The 19,329-nt window shown below is 37.2% G+C and overlaps 1 pseudogene; it reads right to left on the minus strand.

Annotated features, from left to right (window-relative positions):
• Positions 1-7,412: 7,412 nt before the first annotated feature.
• On the minus strand, positions 7,413-8,483 carry LOC136388230 (U2 small nuclear ribonucleoprotein B'' pseudogene; annotated as a pseudogene).
• Between the last annotated feature and the right edge of the window lie 10,846 nt (positions 8,484-19,329).

Below are 19,329 nucleotides of genomic sequence, written 5' to 3' on the forward strand. Positions count from 1 at the left end.
CCGCGTTTCCGCTTTTCCTACCAGTCTCTGTGTGGCTTCTTCAGCGTTCTTTGGTTGAAGAGTCCTTTTAGTTTAGTCCACAATAGGACCTCATTCTTAGAAAGTAAATTCCTTGTCCTCTCCTCTTTTCAAGTAGCTTTTGTCTATAATGACACTAGTTTGAAGCCTCTGAAGCCTTATACCTATTAATTATCTTTGAGGTTTTCTTCTCCTTCATTACCTAAATACAATGTCACTGAGTTCTGCCAATTTGATATTCAAATGTCTCATATATAATTATAACAACAACAAAAACTATTCCTCCTGTAGGCCTTGTTCTAATTCAGGCACTCTTTCTATTGCCTTTTAATTAATCTCCCAATTTATATATTTTTTCCTAATTAGACAATACTACCTATTGTTGACAGATTTGTTTCTCTAAATATCTGCATTCATGCTATCACTATGCTTCTAAAATCTTCAGTCTATCCTTATTAAGTATATGGTAATATTAAAATCCTTTAGTCTATTATTCAAAACATCATACTCTGTCATTTGTTACCCTTTCACACACATTTTCCCAAATACTAGAACTAATACTTCATTTCCTCTAGTTTTTTAAAAATTAAGTTTTTTTTATTCCTAATACACATCATACCATCTACTTTCAATGCATATAGACCTCTCATCTCAGACCTTAGACATTGGTTTTAGTTTATCATTTTAAAAGATTAGCAAATATCACTAATGTCAACTATTTTATGATAATAAATTTATCAAACATATGCAGTGGGATTGTCAGAATTTCAAAAGGAATTTACTGTATGGGTTATGCAAGAAGCTTTTAATATAGTTGGAGTAGCAAGGAAATCTAAAACTAAGTTCTCAATTGTCTGCTTGAATCTGTAAATTTTCAGTAGTTGAAACATGAATATTTAGCATGCATTTATGTATTGTATGTGCTCTTTTTTTATTATTAGACTTTAAGGTCCTGAAAGGATTGGTGCTGTCTTCTATGTATGTGAATAAGTTTTTGTATTTCTTCATATTGCTTGATAGGTACTTAAGGAAAATGAATTGAATGAACTTACAGAGTTGGGAAGGAGGATGTTTTTTCTTGCCAAATAGCTTAGGCAAGTTAGAAATCCCTACTCCTCACAAGCAAGGCCTTGGAACATGGTAAGTTGCCACAAATGCCTGTGGAAAAATAGCAGGTAAGATGACCTAGTGAGCTGGGCAGGTTGGAGAGGTGAAGACGGTCTGAGAGTTGCTGACTTCTTCAAACCAGGCAGCTGCCACTCAGCAGTAGTTGTTGTTGCCATGTGAGATTTCAAGTCCAATGTTGCCTGATCTAATTTTCTACAGAAGATGAAGATTTGAACTTTTATGTGAAATATTCAATTTTTTTCTCATAGAGTTTGACAGACCAAATTCTATAGCCATGTAGGCTGAATTTATCCTGCAGGCTGTGAGTTCACAACCTTGGCCCTAGAGGCATTTTTGTTGTTGTTGGTGTAATTATAGAATTCTCCTATCTGACATGATCAAAGTTGGTTGGTGTTTGATCAAATAGTGAAGAAAATCAGTTAAAGTGGCAAATCATAAATAAATGATTGACTTTTATGGAATTCTTAGAATAATGCACAGTGATTCATATGCCAAATATTTTATATTATTTGTATATTTAGGATATACAAATTAAGTTCTTTACTAATATTTTCATGTGGAGGTAAAGCCTTTACTCTAAGTGTGGTGAGTTCATTGATTGGATTGATGTGAAATTTTTTTCCTGTGAGAACCACACACATTGACCTTCATACCTAGTTTCCATATCCTTAAAGTAGTGGAAACAGTTTAAATACTTGCCAGGTCGATTGAGTACAGAATCCTTCTGAATTTCTATGGCTTCCTACTGTTCCATTGCCTTGTCCCCAAATGAGACTGCATTAGTTTTAGTGACTCACCTTTACTCAAAGCATTAACCACAGCACTTAAATTAGTTTTCTTAGAAGCAATTTTCTTTTGACCACCTCACCCTTTTCACCAGTTTCTATATATTATTTAATTAATCTATGTAATTACAATGTAAAGTAAAACTAGCATATACAAGTTTGGGAGTAAATAAAACTGGCTCCTGGAAACCATTCAATTCCAAAGATGGGAGCAGGTGAGCACATACATATAAAGATTGTCTTCTAGTTACAATATCTAGCATGTTGTGGGTAGCAATTGGTAAGTTTTAAGAGAAGGCTAGAGAGCATGGATTAATCCAGTCACTTGATGAAATGAAAGTCTGTTAAGATAGTGACATGATACAGCATTATAGTTCATTGTTCTGGCCTGCCCCATGAAACCTTTAGGATAGCATAGTGTCAGCTGCTATCTGTGTGTTCCAGAGTTGGATTGCAAAGTCTTTAATATGACTCTCACTGGGCGGGGGTTGAGGATCAGGGGAGTAATTCTAATCCTCTATATCTAGTCTACAATATATTTTCTTCCAAGGAGGTTGTCTTGAGTAGAAATCATTTTCTACTAGGAGAACTAAAACATTTTAGTGCAGTATATAGAACCATGCTTTTAAAAAAGATATTGTTGAGCCCTGGCTGGTTGGCTCAGTGGTAGAGCATCGGCCTGGCGTGCTGAGGTCCTGGGTTTGATTCCTGGCCAGGGCACACAGGAGAAGCGCCCATCTGCTTCTCCACCCCTCCCCCTTTCCTTCCTTTCTGTCTCTCTCTTCCCCTCCCGCAGCAGAGGATCCATTGGAGCAAAGATGGCCTGGGTGCTGGGGATGGCTCTGTGGCCTCTGCCTCAGGTGCTAGAATGGTCTGGATGCAACAGAGTGACGCCCCAGAGGGGCAGAGCATTGCCCTATGGTGGGCATGCTGGGTGGATCCCGGTCGGGCACATGCAGGAGTCTGTCTGACTGCCTCCCCGTTTCCAGCTTCGGAAAAATTAAAAAAAAAAAAAAAAAAAAAAAAAAAGATATTGTTGAGGATGTATCATAAGAACAAGAGGCTAGTCCAAAGTTCAAGTTGCTTCTCTAGGAAAAGAATTCTGTTTTCTCACCCAGAAGTTTCATTCTATTTCTATTTTTTTCTCAGTTCTTCTATAGAGCAGTTCTTTATGAGCACACACGACAAAATACTTCACACTTAGATTAGAATTTCAATTATACAGGGTGTGGCAAAAGTAGGTTTCTAGTTCTGAGTGCGTGAATCTCAGAGTTTATTCTTGTGTTATTATTTATTAATTGTTGTATTATTTTCCATACAAACAACTGTAAGCCTACTTTTGCCCTACCCTTTATTTGTCCCTGTAAAGCAGTTCATGTTTTTTGAGGGAATCTAAAAATATTCTATGCACTTTTTCCCTCTCTGCTCATTGTTTTTAATCTGTTGATGATTATTATTCCATGAGCACTGAGTTGACTATGTTATATCTTAGAGGCATTTTTTAGGCTCACAGATATAATATGCATTTACTTTTTAAAATAAAGGATATATTTGAATTGCAGAATTGCAAAAAAGTTAATATTTAACTAAATGACCAGTTGTTTGTAAAATTACTAGTGACAAACAGAACTTTCCTATTGGATAAATGCTTTCCAGTAGCAGCGATAGATGGTCATAGAAGATGTTAATACACATTCATCAGCAAGCATTTACAAAGCACCTGTTAAGTGAGACAGCTTTCCAAAGTGAGTGTTCAGTGTTCTTCCAAATGGTTTACAAATCGCCTGTAGAAGTTTGTTTAGCTTCCAGGTGCCTTGACTCCAGTCCAGGTCTATGAAGTTGACTTTTAACTGTGAAACCTGGGATGTGCATGTTTGTCAAACCCTGATGGCGAGAGTGCCACTGACAACCAGTACTCTTGGCTTTTGCAAACAACAAGTTCATGAGATATGACTTCTTCCCAAGAGTAGACTCAAAATGGTAGTTAAAATCTGGCAGAGGGGCTCTGGCTGGTTGGCTTAGCGGTAGAGCCTTGACCTGGTGTGTGGAAGTCCTGGGTTTGATTTCCAGTCAGGGCGCACAGGAGAGGTGACCATCTGCTTCTTCCCCCTCCCCCTCCTTCCTTTCTGTCTCTTTATCTCTCCCCTTCCCGCAGCCATGGCTTGATTTGAGCATGTTGGCCTGGGCGCTAAGGATGGCCTCTGTCTAGTCTCCACCTGAGATGCTAGACAAATAGCTCGGTTGTGAGCATGGCCGCAGCTAGGCAGAACATCGCCCCCTAGTGGGCTTTCTGGATGGATCCCAGTTGGGATGCATGAGGAAGTCTGTCTCTCTATCTCTGCTCCTCTCACTTAAAATTAAAAAGTTCCAGCCGAGGGCAACTAACCTTATCCTAAGATTAGAGTTCATATTGAAGTTTTTGCTTCCTTGGCCTTTCTGCCTATTGAACTTTGCTTATAGCCAAAAGAGATTTCAGAGACCTGCAAATAAATCCTACTTCTAACTGACTAGCAACGTCGGAGCTAGGATTACCACACAGCCTGCCTTGAATCTCAAGATCAGATCAATTTTTTCAGGGCCCATAGCTCAGCATCCAACCCCATGCTGGGGGGACATTTAGAAGCTGAACTTTATTGATAGTTCATTGTAAAGAGTTCCTGGGCTGTGTAAAAGCTATCAATGAAACGACAGCACAAAGGAATCTTTTGATTTTATTTATTGTATTTTGCTTCAAAAGGAGACTCAGTCTTGTTTTCACAGATAAGTACCATTGATTAGAGTCTATTAAAATATTTCTGGTCTCTGATATTTAAACATAAGAATGATTCTTTAGTTCCTTATTCAATGAATGTGTAATGGGCAGAGACTTGTGAGTCTTTTAAAGTTTTATTTGCTTTGAGCATCATGAGGTGTTAGAAGATAGAATATTCTAATTTATACCCATGTTCACTTTGAAGGATGCATATAATTCTCTTTTTAGTGAGTCACATTTTGCTCCTTTCCACCTTTTGAAAATGTCATGTGCAACCTTTTAAAATTAAAGGCCACAGGGCTCTTAGGGAGCCTATACCACATAGCAGTGGCGGAGAATGCCGAGCTATTATACTATAGAGTATGTATGTGCTACCTACCAAAGGAGTTTATATGGAATTACACTCTGGAGATTTTTTCTTTTTGTGTCAGGAACAGAGAGAGACAGAGAGACAGAGAGAGGACAGACAGATAGGAAGGGAGAGAGATGAGAAGCATCAATTTTTTCATTGCGACACCTTAGTTGTTCATTGATTGCTTTCTCATAGGTGCCTTGACCGGGGGGATACAGCAGAGTGAGTGACCCCTTGTTCAAGCCAGTGACCTTGGACTTAAGCTGGTGAGCCTTGCTCAAACCAGATGAGCCCGCACTCAAGCTGGTGACCTCGGAGTTTTGAACCTGGGTCTTCTGCGTCCCAGTCCGATGCTCCATTCACTGTGCCACTGCCTGGTCAGGCTGGAGATCTTAAAAAAAAAAAAAAGGGAGGTAGGTGTAGTGTTCTTGACATACTTCACAGCAATTCCCTCTGCAAGAAAACCAAAGAACAGACTAGTATCATAAAACTGTGCAAGGTACGAGATGGTTCCCAGCTGGACAGCTCTGTCTTCACTGGGCTGCGGTCAGGGCTGTCTGCCTTGTCCTCTGATTCTTGGCCATCGTTTTCCATCTTCCCCATTTCACTGTACCAACAATGATGCATTGTTCAGTTCAAATTTCTGAGAAATGACATCTTAATTTTTTAAGGCCGTATGAACAGAATTGGCACGATTATTTCATCTAATCCAGAGATTTTTAAATTTTTAAGAATTTGTTAATCCTTCAGGGTATTGATTTCTCAGCCTAGGTTATGACTAATTTGGTTCTAATTTTAGTTCTGTGATCAAATTTATGGTGTCTTATTCTGATCATATTGGTGTGTTATTTGCTTGACTCATTTGAAAATTTTAATTTGCAAGTACACTGTAGTTAGTACCTCTGTAGTCTGAAAATTATTTTTATCTCAGATGATTCTGTTTTTCCCTATTGATTTCAATTTCCCCCCTATTCTTTAGTTAAGAGATCTGCTTATTCTCCTCAAGTAGCCTTGGGGGAAAAACAAATTTTTCTTGTGATAAAACTAAGTTCCTTCTGGTTTAGTACAAATTTAGTGCACGGATTCTTTGAGCAGGAAGCTGATATTTACACACTTTGAATATGTGTGACACTGTAGAGAACCAGGAGTGTTAATTTCTTAAGAAAGAGATTTCTTAAGAGAAATGGCATACTGGTACTAGGATCTAGTCTCATACCTTATATATCCAACAGATTTTTATTGGTTGCATCAGTGCCCAGAAATTAACTTGTTTCTTGTGTTTTTAACAGGTGATAGGTCAGGATTTCATTGTAGCACTTCTCAGTCTACTACAAATTCAAACTCTGAACCAAGAAAAGACAGGGTGGCTATGTTTTATGTACCAAGTAGTTAATTTGGTTTAGTTTTAATTTTTAAGTTCTCTCCTAAAAAACATTAAATATACGTAAAAAGAGTTATTTTAGCAATGAAAAGAAATAGTGGCTAGCTTATTTATTTCATACTGAGAAGTTGTTCAGGAAACAATTTAAATAGATATTGAAAGTACTTTTCTTTTTATATTACCATATATACTATATATCCGATATACCATAGAGTCAAAAAGATGATTAATATTTATGATATACTTTCACAATTGTGCATTTATAAGTTTGTATTTGGGGAACTTCCTCAACTTGATGAAAATATCTACAAAAACCTGTAGCTAACATCTCTGTTAATGCTGAGAATTTAGACACTTTTTTCCTAAGTTCAGGAATAGGGCAAAGATTTTCCCTCTTATCATTCCTTCTAGACATCTACTATAAGTCCTTGTTAAGCAATAACACAGAAAAGGAAATAAAAGCTATACAGGTTTATAGCTCAAAAGGATGGATAAAGTAATGGTGTAAAAAAAGGAAGGTGAGGGCCTAGAGTCAGGAAGAAGGCTAAGGGTTAGTCAAGTGGAAGGAAACATTAAGGCCCTCTCGGTCACTTTTATTTCTTGCTCCTCTTGTTCCCGAAAGTGACCTCAAGGAACTTAAGTTCTATTTGGGAGTCCTAGTCTCTCCCTGGCTAAGATTCTGACCCTCATTTAGGGATCCTCTTATCCATTGGAGAACCTTTGAATTTTCAATCCAACAAATGCAGAAGGATAAAAGCATGAGGCTGGAAAAAACTACAGTTTCATATGTATATGAATAGAAATTAAAGTCTACTGTACAAAACTAAGGCTTTCATATTTCATATTTCATTAAGGCCAAAGAGTAATTTTTTAAAACCTGCACAAAAATATCACTTTCACTTCTTCCCAACCACAACTATTAAAATGGCGTGACCAAATGTTACCAAAGCAAACACCATAAATAACTTCAAGTCCTTAACTGACAACTATCCCACGTTACTTCATGGCATAGGACAGTGTGATCTTAAATCCTTGTTAAACATCCTTGTCAGTGCCAGCCTGTCCTTCATTTTCAAATTCAACAAATGCAATGCTGTGCCTCCCAGGTACCAAATATACTTCCTTGAAACCAGGGAACTGATTAAGCAGCATAGAAAACATCTCGGTCTATTCTGATAAATTATTAAGGGATAAAATTTAGTTTGGAGGATAATCAGGCACTTGAGAATTTGGTGTTGCATTTTCTTGAGTATTAGCTGAATTTGCTGTTATCTGACCAGGTTTTTTATTTTCAGTTATTGTTGTTTTGTTACATAGTTTTGGCTTTTTCTTTTTTTTTTTTTTTTTTTTTTTTTGTATTTTTCTGAAGCTGGAAACGGGGAAAGACAGTCAGACAGACTCCTGCATGCACCCGACCGGGATCCACCCGGCACGCCCACCAGGGGCAACGCTCTGCCCACCAGGGGGCGATGCTCTGCCCCTCTGGGGCGTCACTCTGCCGCGACCAGAGCCACTCTAGCGCCTGGGGCAGAGGCCAAGGAGCCATCCCCAGCGCCCGGGCCATCTTTGCTCCAATGGAGCCTTGGCTGCGGGAGGGGAAGAGAGAGACAGAGAGGAAGGAGGGGGTGGGGGTGGAGAAGCAAATGGGCGCTTCTCCTATGTGCCCTGGCCAGGAATCGAACCTGGTCCCCCGCACGCCAGGATGACGCTCTACCGCTGAGCCAACCGGCCAGGGTTGGCTTTTTCTTTTCTTTGTCAGCACAAGTGCCATGTGTTTTCAACATTATATTTGAATCTGTTCTTGCATACTGGATTTGCATTGGTTTACCTTAAAATTATAATCCTTGTAATTGTCTCAAAATATTTGTGGCTGAACCCATTTCTCTAAATATAACAAAGGCTTGCTCCTGCATCTTCATGGTCTCTAGAGCCACAATATCTACATATGGCCCAAACTGAGAAAACAGGGCATGCAGAGATCTTCTCGATTCTTCTCTTTAAAATTTTGTCATTCATGTTGTTGAGATAAATTATACAGTTTGGTCTGATAGCCATCTTTTGGGTTAAACTGTTAAAGGTAGCCTGAGGCTGGTGCACTGTCCTATAAGAACCAAACGACCCTATGGAGTTCCTAATATGCACTAAAAATATTATGTGGCCCCCAAATCCCTAATAAACAATTTAAAAGAAAATCAAAACTAATCCATAAAATCTATAAAATTCTAATGTTCAAATTTTGCGCATGCCTTCTATTTCAAATATTAAATTTGAAATATTAAATTTCACATTGTTCCAGAAAAGTTGCTGTTTGTTCCTCTGGTTAGTGAGAGCTTCATACTTTGCTACCTGTTGGGTGGTCTACACAGACGAATGGTGGTCTTTGTAGGACTAGTGGCCACATTATCTTGGATTGGCTTCTTATTTTGGTGACAGGGGATCATGCGTATTAAATTCTATACTTTATCCCCAGCTAATTGTTCCAAAATTATTGATACAGTGTTGCCTCTTTTATTTTTTTTAAAGAAACAGAATTTGAATCATGGATGTATTTTCCCCCAACTTCCTTTCTTGACATGCATACAAGGAAAGCACTCTCATCCAAATGTTCATTTTATCATCCCATTCGTAACATTACCAGCAATCAGAACAGATTTGTAATTCGTGAGCCATGTGCAAAAACAGAGAGCTTGCTTCACTGAGAAAATAGACAATTTTGTGAAATATTGGCCATTTATCTGTCAAAGTGGGCCATTATACCTTGAACCACAGTAAAATGCCACTAGGCACCTTCAATTCTTTTCATTTATGCTTTAATTAAGTCTTTTTTTTGTATCTGGTATAAGGCTGCTCTAAATTCTACTATATTTTATTTTATCTTTGACAAAACTAGATAGATGTAAATATTCATTGGGGACTGCCATTAGAAGAATAAAATTGGAGTGCTTAGTGAAGATAAATGTACTTTTTTAAAGTAAAAAAAAAATCAACTATCAAGAAAACAATGAGCACGATGGGAATAGAGCAGTATGGGTTATCTTTTTCCCTCCATGGTCTCCACTTCATATGCTAGGCAGCTTCTAATGCAGCAGACATAAAGGCCATTGTTATCTGCATTTAGGATCCTCTATTCTGTATAGAACATTCAAAAATGCAGGAAGCTTTTTGTATGTTGGGATAAGTATAGAACTCATTTAGAAGGCTTGCTTTTAAATTTCTGCTCTATAATCTACAATGTATAAATCATATGACTTTGTATGAGTCATGATAGCATTCTGAGGCCTGGCATTCTCTTCTGGAAAATGAGAATAACAAAAATATTTTTGTTTTCTCTGTTACAAAGTTGTAATAAGCAGCAAATAATTTAATACATGTAAAAGATACTGCAAACCAAAAAGTACCATCAAGGATTATTATTTATGCATCTGTGTGGTCTGCATAGTATTTTCAGAAACTAAATTTCCATCATTTGCTAATTTTAAATCATGCTGCAGATGAATAGTTCAGATTGGAACACCTGCTATCATCATTTTTTTTTTAAGAAAATGACTATCATTTGATTTACAAGAACATTTTATCTTAATAAGTTCAGTTCAGCATTTATTAGCATGTATTTGCCTGAAATTCCCTTAACAGAAAATCATATCTAATTCTCTTTTCAGATATCAGAGTATTAACCATATTATTCTTGAACACTATACTCAGTAGGAATTGCTGGCCTCAATAATTCTCATTGTTTTCCCAGAAGTACTTTAAAATTATAGGGCTTGAAAATAAATAAAGGAGAAAAACTGCAGTGTGCCTCAAGAGAATACAAACCTTTTGACACCATATTTCTGTATTATGTTTTATATTATGTAAATAGGATATCTGCATTTTCTAGACAGTAACCTATTGTGAACCACTTTTCCTATTTTATGTTATGAAAAATAATAGCACATGACATATTACAAGACAGTTCAAGGCCCTGGTCAGTTGGCTCAGCAGTAGAGCATTGGCCCAATGTGTGGAAATCCCGGATTTGATTCCTGGTCAGAGCACTTAGGAGAAGCAACCATCGGCTTCTCCCCCCTCTCCACCCTCTTCCTGTTTCCTCTCCCACAGCTATGGCTTCAATGAGCGAGTTGTCCACAGGTGCTGAGGATGGCTCTATGGCCTCACCTGAGGTGCTAAAATAAATAGCTAAGTTGCCAAGCAATGGAGCAGCAGCCCCAGATGGGCAGAACATCAGGCCCAGACTGGGTTGCCCGGTGGATTCCAGTCAGGGCGCATGCAGGAATCTGTCTCTCTCCCATTCTGCCTCTCGTTTGATTAAATAAATAAAAAAGGACAGTGTGAACACTTGTGATTTCAAAACAAAAACAAAATAATTTTTATTTTTAGAAAGTTGTATTTGTTGAATTAGGTACTGCCAAAATGGTTGTGACAATTTCACAGAACTCATGCTGAATCTCATGCAGTGGGCATTTAGAAGCATGGCACTATCATTGAATATAAAAAGGATGGAAAATATAGGAATGTTTGGCCATTGCTCTAAAAAAATGCAGTAAGATGACAAGGTATTGGCATGGAAAAAAATGTTCTGTATTGTGTGATTCTTGGCTAAAATAGCAATCTAATTTAAAATTCTGTATTTGCTTAGAGCAAGTGAGCACTATGTTAAGGGGAAACACCACAATACATATGGTAGTTGAGTTGAATATGTCCATAGTTTGAAAAAAGGGAAGAGAAGAAAAATGATTTGCAAAATGGAAGAACCACACAAGCAGATTTGACATCAGAAAGGAAAAGATTTATGAAGCCCCATTCTTTAAAAATTGTATTATGACTTGCTGCCTACCTAGACTTTAGGGTTTTTTTGTTTGTTTGTTTTTTGTTTTTTACAGAGACAGAGGCAGGGGGGGGGGTGGATAGATAGGGACAGACAGACAGGTATGGAAAGAGATGAGAAGCATCAATCGTTAGTTTTTCGTTGTGGCACCTTAGTTGTTCATTGATTACTTTCTCATATGTGCCTTGACTGTGGGGTCACAGCATATTGAGTAACCCCTTGCTCAAGGAGCGACCTTGGGTCCAAGCTGGTGAGCTTTTTGCTCAAACCAGAGGAGCCCGCACTCAAGCTGGTGACCTTGGGGTCTCGAACCTGGGTCCTCCGCACCCCAGTCCGATGCTCTATCCACTGTGCAACTCCTTGATCAGGCGACTTTAGGATTTTATATCTCTGAAAATACAATTGTGCTAAATGGAGAAAAGTGAAAGAGCCATTGGAAAAATTCATTATTATTGTGTCCCGTAAATTAGTGGTCCCCAACCTTTTTTGGGCCATGGACCGGTTTAATGTCAGAAAATATTTTCATGGACCGGCCCTTAGGGTGGGACGGATAAATGTATCACGTGACCGAGACAAACATCAAGAGTGAGTCTTAGACAGATGTAACAGAGGGAATCTGGTCATTTTTAAAAAATAAAACATCGTTCGGACTTAAATATAAATAAAATGGAAATAATGTAAGTTATTTATTCTTTCTCTGTGGACTGATACCAAATGGCCCACAGACCGGTACCGGTCCGCGGCCCGGGGGTTGGGGACCACTGCCGTAAATTGAACTAAATGTTACTTGCTCACTTTTCTTATTTTAAACCTCCTTAAAAGAAGACCATCTAACAGTTCATTTATAGCATTCATACTTTATAGTGAATATCATTGTTTTCATATAAACATTTGCTTTGCTCACCTTGAAATATCCTTACCTCTGTGTTTTGAAGTTGTATATTTTCTTTTTTTTTTTTTTTTTTTTTTTTTTTTAAATAAATTTTTATTAATGGTAATGGGATGACATTAATAAATCAGGGTACATATATTCAAAGAAAACATGTCTAGGTTATTTTGTCATTAAATTATGTTGCATACCCCTCGCCCAAAGTCAGATTGTCCTTCGCCACCCTCTATCTAGTTCTCTGTGCCCCTCCCCCTCCCCCTAACTCTCCCCCTGTCCACCCTCCCCCCACCCCTGGTAACCACCACACTCTTGTCCATGTCTCTTAGTCTCATTTTTATGTTCCACCAATGTATGGAATCATGTAGTTCTTGTTTTTTTCTGATTTACTTATTTCACTCCTTATAATGTTATCAAGATCCCACCATTTTGCTGTAAATGATCTGATGTCATCGTTTCTTATGGCTGAGTAGTATTCCATAGTGTATATGTGCCACATCTTCTTTATCCAGTCTTCTATTGAAGGGCTTTTTGGTTGTTTCCATGTCTTGGCCACTGTGAACAGTGCTGCAATGAACATGGGGCTACATGTGTCTTCACGTATCAATGTTTCTGAGGTTTTGGGGTATATACCCAGTAGAGGGATTGCTGGGTCATAAGGTAGTTCTATTTGCAGTTTTTTGAGGAACCACCATACTTTCCTCCATAATGGTTGTACTACTTTACAGTCCCACCAACAGTGAATGTGGGTTCCTTTTTCTCCACAGCCTCTCCAACATTTGCTATTACCCGTCTTGTTGATAATAGCTAATCTAACAGGGGTGAGGTGGTATCTCATTGTAGTTTTGATTTGCATTTCCCTAATAACTAATGAAGCTGAGCATTTTTTCATATATCTGTTGGCCATTTGTATCTCTTCCTGGGAGAAGTGTCTATTCATGTCCTCTTCCCATTTTTTTATTGGATTGTTTGTTTGTTTGTTGTTGAGTTTTATGAGTTCTTTGTAAATTTTGGAAATTAGGCCCTTATCTGAGCTGTTGTTTGAAAATATCATTTCCTATTTAGTTGGCTGTCTGTTTATTTTTATATCAGTTTCTCTTGCTGAGCAAAAACTTTTTATTCTGATGTAGTCCCATTCATTTATCTTTGCCTTCACTTCTCTTGCCATTGGAGTCAAGTTCATAAAATGTTCTTTAAAACCCAGGTCCATGAGTTTAGTACCTATGTCTTCTTCTATGTACTTTATTGTTTCAGGTCTTATATTTAGGTCTTTAATCCATTTTGAATTAATTTTAGTACACGGGGACAGGCTGTAGTCGAGTTTCATTCTTTTGCATGTGGCTTTCCAGTTTTCCCAACACCATTTGTTGAAGAGGCTTTCTTTTCTCCATTGTGTGTTGTTGGCCCCTTTATCAAAGATTATTTGACCATATATATGTGGTTTTATTTCTGGGCTTTCTATTCTGTTCCATTGGTCTGAGTGTCTATTTTTCTGCCAATACCATGCTGTTTTGATTATTGTGGCCCTATAATATAGTTTAAAGTCAGGTATTGTAATGCCCCCAGCTTCATTCTTTTTCCTTAGGATTGTTTTGGCTCTTCGGGGTTTTTTATAGTTCCATATAAATCTGATGATTTTTTGTTCCATTTCTTTAAAAAATCTCATAGGGATTTTGATGGGAATTGCATTAAATTTGTATATTGCTTTGGGTAATATGGCCATTTTGATTATATTTATTCTTCCTATCCAAGAACAAGGAATATTTTTGCATCTCATTGTATCTTTTTCGATTTCCCTTAACAATGCTTTGTAATTTTCATTATATAGGTCCTTTACATTCTTTGTTATGTTTATTCCTAGGTATTTTATTTTTTTTGTTGCAATCGTGAAGGGGATTATTTTTTTGAGTTCGTTTTCTAATATTTCATTGTTGGCATAGAGAAAGGCTATGGACTTCTGTATGTTAATTTTGTATCCTGCGACCTTATTGTACTGGTTTATTGTTTCTAATAATCTTTTTGTGGAGTCCTTCGGGTTTTCGATGTATAGGATCATATCATCAGCAAAAAGTGATACCTTTAGTTCTTCTTTTCCAATATGGATGCCGTTTATTTCTTTGTCTTGTCTGATTGCTCTGGCCAGAACTTCTAGCACCACGTTAAATAAGAGTGGAGAGAGTGGACAACCCTGTCTTGTTCCTGATTTAAGGTAGAAAGTCCTCAGTTTTATGCCATTTAAAATGATGTTGGCTGATGGTTTATCATATATGGCCTTTATCATGTTGAGATATTTTCCTTCTATACCCATTTTGTTGAGAGTCTTAAACATAAAATTGTGTTGTATTTTATCAAAAGCCTTTTCTGCATCTATTGATAAGATCATGTGGTTTTTGTTCTTTGTTTTGTTGATATGGTGTATTACGTTAACCGTTTTGCGTATGTTGAACCATCCTTGAGATTCTGGGATGAATCCCACTTGATCATGATGTATTATTTTTTTAATATGTTGTTGTATTCGGTTTGCCAATATTTTGTTTAGAATTTTAGCATCTGTATTCATTAGAGATATTGGTCTGTAGTTTTCTTTCTTTGTGCCATCCTTGCCAGGTTTTGGTATGAGGGTTATGTTGGCCTCATAAAATGTGTTTGGAAGTATTGCTTCATCTTCAATTTTTTGGAAGACTTTGAGTAGAATAGGAACCAAGTCTTCTTTGAATGTTTGATAGAATTCACTAGTTTTACCGTCTGGGCCTGGACTTTTATTTTTGGGGAGGTTTTTAATAGTTTTTTCTATTTCCTCCCTGCTGATTGGTCTGTTTAGGCTTTCTGCTTCTTCATGACTCAGTCTAGGAAGGTTGTATTGTTCTAGGAATTTATCCATTTCTTCTAGATTGTTGTATTTGGTGGCATATAATTTTTCATAGTATTCTACAATAATTCTTTGTATATCTATGATGTCTGTGGTGATCTCTCCTCTTTCATTTTGGATTTTATTTATTTGAGTCCTGTGCCTTTTTTCCTTGGTGAGTCTTGCCAAGGGTTTGTCAATTTTGTTGATCTTTTCAAAGAACCAGCTCCTTGTTTTATTGATTTTTTCTATAGTTTTTCTGTTCTCTATTTCATTTATTTCTGCTCTGATTTTTATTATCTCCTTTCTTTGGCTGGTTTTGGGTTGTCTTTGTTCCTCTTTTTCTAGTTCCTTAAGGTGTGAAGTTAAGTGGTTTACTTCGGCTCTCTCTTGTTTGTTCATATAGGCCTGAAGTGATATAAACTTTCCTCTTATTACTGCTTTTGCTGCATCCCAGAGATTCTGATATGTCGTATTTTCATTTTCATTTGTCTGTATGTATCTTTTGATCTCTGCGCTTATTTCTTCTTTGACCCATTCATTTTTTAGAAGTATGTTGTTTAGTTTCCACATTTTCGTGGGTTTTCCCCCCTCTTTTTTGCAGTTGAATTCTAGTTTCAAGGCTTTATGATCAGAAAATATGCTTGGTACAATTTCAATTTTTCTAAATTTGCTGATATTGTCTTTGTGGCCCAACATATGGTCAATTCTTGAGAATGTTCCATGTACACTAGAGAAAAATGTATACTCTGTCGCTTTGGGATGAAGTGTCCTGTAGATGTCTATCTTATCCAGGTGTTCTAGTATTTCGTTCAAGGCCACTATATCTTTATTGATTCTCTGTTTGGATGACCGATCTAGAGCCGTCAGCGGAGTATTGAGGTCTCCAAGTATGATTGTATTTTTGTTAGTTTTTGTTTTAAGGTCAATAAGTAGCTGTCTTATATATTTTGGTGCTCCTTGGTTTGGTGCATATATATTAAGGATTGTTATGTCTTCTTGATTCAGTGTCCCCTTAATCATTATGAAGTGACCATTTTTGTCTCTGAGTACTTTTTCTGTCTTGTAGTCAGCATTATCAGATATGAGTATTGCTACACCTGCTTTTTTTTGGGTGTTGTTTGCTTGGAGTATTGTTTTCCAGCCTTTCACTTTGAATTTGTTTTTATCCTTGTTGCTTAGATGTGTTTCTTGTAGGCAGCATATAGTTGGATTTTCTTTTTTAATCCATTCTGCTACTCTGTGTCTTTTTATTGGTAAGTTTAATCCATTTACATTTAGTGTAATTATTGACACTTGTGGGTTCCCTACTGCCATTTTATAAATTGCTTTCTGTTAGTTTTGTATCTAGTTTGATTCTTCTCTTTTGTTTTTCTATCATTTGTTTCTGTTTGTTTGTGTTCCATACTTCTTTCCTCTGTTGCTACCTTTTTTAAGTCATGTGTTTTTGTGGTGGTTTTTTCTAGGGTGGTTACCATTAAGTAATGAAAAGGGTACCTACCATATTCATTGTAGTACCCTATCTTATAAGTACTTCTGCACTTCATCGTCCTTTGCTACTGTTAATCTCCATTCTCTCCCCCCACTTTTTTTTTTCCTTTGTTGTCACAGTTTAAGTTTGGTTTTATTGTGTTCTTGGTGGAGCTGTTACTTGTGGTGTTGTTTTCTTTTGTTCTTTGAATCTGGTTGGAAAACCCCCTTTAGTATTTCCTGGAGTGGGGGCTTTCTCGTGATAAATTCTCTCATCTTTTCTGTATTTGTGAATGTTTTTATATCTCCTTCATACTTGAAGGATAGCTTTGATGGGTATAGTATTCTTGGCTGAAAGTTCCTCTCTTTCAGGGCTTTAAATATTGGGGTCCACTCTCTTCTAGCTTGTAGAGTTTCTGCTGAGAAATCTGATGATAATCTAATAGGCCTTCCTTTATATGTTGTACTCTTCTTTTCCCTGGCTGCCTTGAGAATTTTTTCTTTGTCATTGGTTTGTGTCATCTTTATTATGATGTGCCTTGGAGTGGGTTTGTTGGGGTTAAGAAAACTCGGTGTTCTGTTTGCTTCTTGAATTTGAGGCTTTAGTTCTTTCCACAGGCTTGGGAAGTTCTCGTCTATTATTTGTTTGAGTATATTCTCCATTCCATTTTCTTTCTCTTCTCCCTCTGATATACCTATTATTCTTATGTTATTCTTTCTGATGGAGTCAGATAATTCCTGTAGGGCTTTCTCGTTTTTTATTATTTTTGAGTCTCTTTCTTCTTCTCTCTGTTGTGCCTCAAGTTGTTTGTCTTCTATTTCACTAATCCTATCTTCAATCTGGGTTGTTCTGCTAGCTAAGCTTGTTACCTCGTTTTTCAGCTCGTGAATTGAGTTTTTCATTTCTGTTTGATTTGTTTTTATAGTTTCAATTTCCTTGGTAATATATTCTTTGTGTTCATTGAGTTGTTTTCTGATCTCCCTATATTGCCTTTCTGTGTTTTCTTGTATATCTCTGAGTATTTTTAAGATTTCTATTTTAAATTCTCTGTCATTTAGCTCCAAGGCTTCCAATATGTTAAGTCTTTTCTCCATAGATTTTTCCACATCTATTTGTGTTACCTCTCTTTCTTTTGTATCCATAATATTCGATTTCCTCTTTCTTATTGGCATCTGAGGGTGGTCTTGTTGATAGCACACAGGCGCACTTCCTCGCGGCTTGAATGAACGTCCCTGCGGTAGCTTCCTCCACACCCTCGTCTCTCAGATTCGAGTGATAACAGTCCTTTTGCTTTCAGTTTGCTCCGAAGATAAATTTTCCTGTTTCTAGTTGATAAATTTGTTGTAATTTTGGGGAGATCTGTCGGACGCGCTGCTCACGGCGCCATTTCCGTGACATCACTAGTTGTATATTTTCTGAGCTAGAAAAATTAGAACTTGTGGATGGCTTCTAAAGTGTAGTATTGAAATGATACTGTAATTTAAAAATTATTTTGTTTCTCCTAAATATGTTCCACTGTATAGTAGTTCTTAAAAACTGTGTTGAACAGGATTAAACAAAAACAGAGACTTGTTTTGTCTCCTGAGTATTACCCTTTAAAGGGCTTGATACTCTATGATGTTTTTTTCTTAGCATTGCTTAGCACTTCCAATAGTAGTATGGCTGAGAGTACACTCGTCCCTCTTATCCACGGGGGATAAGCTCTAAGACCCCCAGTGGACGCCTGAAAACTCAGATGGTACCAAACACTAATCACCTTCTGCAACTCTGCTGAAAATGTGGCAGCAGGCTGTTCACCGGCAGACACAGCTTCTCCGATAACTCTTTTCACTGCACAACTATTTCTGAGTATGTGTATACATCCCTTTCTTGTAGTAAATACCATGGTCACTTGTTTTAGGGGATTCCTCATGCTCATGGAAGTCTTCTTCCTATAAGCTTTCTGGAGCAATGTATTCCCATAAATCAGAACATATTGTCTATTCTGGTCTTCCACAGATAATGCCTTTTCCATATTAACTGAGCTCTTATCATGCACTGTGGCTGATAACTTTCACAGTTTGAGGTGTGATAGCAAAGCTAGTATGAATTCTTTCTCCTTCACAGTTTCATGGATAAAAGATTCATTCTTAATGTAAATCTTAGCAACCATAGTATACAATTATTTTCTTTCCTCATTAAATGAAAGTCTTTCTACTTAAAAGTCTTTTAAGTCTTTTTACTTAAAAGAGAAACTCTACAGCTTCTCTTTGGCTCACCCAAGTTAACACTTTGGGGCCATTATTAAGGAAAATAAGAGTGAATTGAACACAAGCACTGTGATATTGTGACAGTCAATCTGACAATCTAGTGGCTACTAAATGACTAAGAGGGAGCAACTGCAGCATGGAGATTCTACACAAAGGGATGAGTCACATCTCGGGTGGGACAGAGTAGGTCGGTTTGAGATTTCATCATCAGAATGGCATGCAATTTAAAACTTATGAATTGTTTATTACTGAAAATGTCCATGAGATATTTTCAGACCACATTTGATATTTGGGAACTAAAATGGCAGAAAGTGAAAGCGCAGAAAAGGAGGGACTGCTGTACAGCCTAATCTTAAAATCAGTTGCCCTTCAAGTGCTATCAATAAGTGAATATTCCAAGCTTCGTTCCGGGTTTTTCAAGAATTTAATGTGTCTTTCACAATATGCATATAACCACTAAATTAATACCCATGTTCTGAAAATAGTATGAGGGCAGGGAGTGCAGAAATATATGTAGATTGTCTTTGCTGGGGCCTTTACCATCGGTTGAAATTTTATGAGTGGTCTTAGGCATGGAGAAGGAACCTTCAGAAATCACATTTCCACTCTAAACTTATAAGGACATCCTGAA

The sequence above is a fragment of the Saccopteryx leptura genome, chromosome 1 (assembly GCF_036850995.1).
Source record: "Saccopteryx leptura isolate mSacLep1 chromosome 1, mSacLep1_pri_phased_curated, whole genome shotgun sequence".
NCBI classification, from domain to species: domain Eukaryota; kingdom Metazoa; phylum Chordata; class Mammalia; order Chiroptera; family Emballonuridae; genus Saccopteryx; species Saccopteryx leptura.